Below are 1,118 nucleotides of genomic sequence, written 5' to 3' on the forward strand. Positions count from 1 at the left end.
GCCTGCCTCTGCCTCCCAAGTGCTGGAATTAAAGGAGTGTGCCACCATGCCCGGCCCCAAGTTTCCTTTTTAAATTGTGTGTGTGATCAAGTAGTGCCCATGCCACAGCATAGAGCTCAGAGGACAGTGAGGAGTTGGTTCTCTTTGCCAGACTTGCACAGCTATTTGTAAAGGCATCTCTCCACCCTAAGCTGGGTTTTTTGATTGTTTTTGTTTTTTGAGACAGGGTTTCTCTGTGTAGCCCTGGCTGTCCTGGTGCTCACTCTATAGACCACGCTGGCCTCGAACTCAGACCCGCCTGCCTCTGCCTCCCAAGTGCTGGGATTAAAGGCATGTGCCACCACTGCCCAGCTGATCAAAGAATTCTTAATTTCCTTGTCATCTGTTCCAAATCTCCACTTTGATGCTAAATGGTATGTTCCATACCCTAACCCTGACCTCCTGATAAGATCTTCAACCAAATAATTTTAAGATGTCTTGTCAAATTCCTACATAAACATAAAACATTAGAAACCCCCTAGCCTTGCAGTTTGGGGGATATTAAAAAAAAAATCTCCTTTGATTGAGACTATGCTCTCAAATCCTACTTTAGGGAGATAACCCTGTCTAACTGAAAATGCAACCAAAAAATCTGGGTCACTGGTCTTATTCTCATTCGGCGGGATTAACAAGGACAACTATCCACCTAGTTAGCCAAAGACAGTCATCCTGTCAGCTTCTTACTTCATAGCTTCTGCCTTCCAAATAAATCTTACCTCAAAAGATCTTTTAGCCCAGTATGGTGGTGTACACTTGGGAGACAGAAGCAAGCAGATCTCTATGAGTTTGAGGCCAGCCTGGTCTACAGTGAGTAGAGAGACCATGTCTCAAAAGCAAATAAAAAATAAACAAAACTACCAGTACTTGGGAGGCAGAGGCTGGTAAGATCTCTGTAAATTCAAGTCCTGCCTGGTCTACATATCGAGTTACAGGTCAACAAAGAATATACAGTGAGACCAAAAAACCCCCAAACAAACAACAAAAAAAAGCCGGGCGTGGTGGCTCACGCCTTTAATCCCAGCACTTGGGAGGCAGAGGCAGGCGGATTTCTGAGTTCGAGGCCAGCCTGGTCTACAAAG

Source organism: Mus caroli, chromosome 16 (assembly GCF_900094665.2).
Source record: "Mus caroli chromosome 16, CAROLI_EIJ_v1.1, whole genome shotgun sequence".
NCBI classification, from domain to species: Eukaryota; Metazoa; Chordata; class Mammalia; order Rodentia; family Muridae; genus Mus; species Mus caroli.